The 937-nt window shown below is 38.1% G+C and overlaps 1 non-coding gene across 1 annotated transcript; it reads right to left on the reverse strand.

Moving 5' to 3' along the window:
* Positions 1-562: 562 nt before the first annotated feature.
* Positions 563-669, reverse strand: LOC119370256 (small nucleolar RNA R71). Its single transcript, XR_005177818.1, has one exon. It is a non-coding gene; the product is annotated as a small nucleolar RNA R71 (small nucleolar RNA).
* Between the last annotated feature and the right edge of the window lie 268 nt (positions 670-937).

The raw sequence follows: 937 nt of genomic DNA on the forward strand, positions 1-937 counted from the left end.
TCGTAGCATTGGACCTTTGATTTTGACCCAGAAATTAAAGGACTTGTCGAAGAAATAACACTGCGAGAAAAGGTCGAGAACGTGAAAAAAGAAGACAATCAAACATAGCTGAAGAAGTAGAATTAGAGGATTTACTATTGCAAGAAGAAAATAGGTCTTGCAACATCAGCTCAATCAAAGGCCCCAACCTCCTGTTCGCACCTTGCGAGATTACATAACTCTTTCTCTTAATGGGGCTAGTTCAAGTATCACTAGGCCTAGGGTGGCAGCTAACAATTTTGAGATCAAGCCTACAATTATTCAGATGTTATCCACTTCAATTCAATATGGAGGTTTGCCTAATGAAAATCCTAATGCCCACATCACAAATTTCTTGGAAATTTGTGATAGTTTCAAGCAAAATGGAGTTTCTGAAGATGCCATAAGATTGAAACTATTTCCCTTCACTCTAGGGGACAAAGCACGCTCTTGGTTGCAATTATGCCCTGTTGGAAGTTTTACTACTTGGGAAGAATTAGCCCAAAATTTTTTGGTAAAATTCTTTCCATCCTCAAAGACCACAAAGCTTCACAATTAGATAATGACCTTTGCTCACCATTATCAAGAGAGCTTGTATGAAGCTTCAGAGAGATACAAAGATTTGTTGAGGAAGTGGCCACACCATAACTTACCCAAGTGGTTGCAAGTCCAAAATTTCAATAATGCATTGTCTCATAACACGAATATCACTTTAGTTGTTGCTGCCGGAGGTTCTTTTGAAAGAAAAAGGGATTGATGAGGCATATGATTTAATAGAAGATGACGAGCAATAGTCATTACCAAAATACCTCAAAAGGAAGAAGCCTGCAGGAATTTATGAGATTGATGCCATCACTGCATTGAATGCCAAGGTGGATAATATGGTACAGAAATTAGATTTTTTGACCACTAACTCTGT

The sequence above is a fragment of the Jatropha curcas genome, chromosome 11 (genome assembly GCF_041381405.1).
Source record: "Jatropha curcas cultivar XTBG-Jc1 chromosome 11, XTBG_Jcur_1.0, whole genome shotgun sequence".
In the NCBI taxonomy this organism is placed as follows: Eukaryota; Viridiplantae; Streptophyta; class Magnoliopsida; order Malpighiales; family Euphorbiaceae; genus Jatropha; species Jatropha curcas.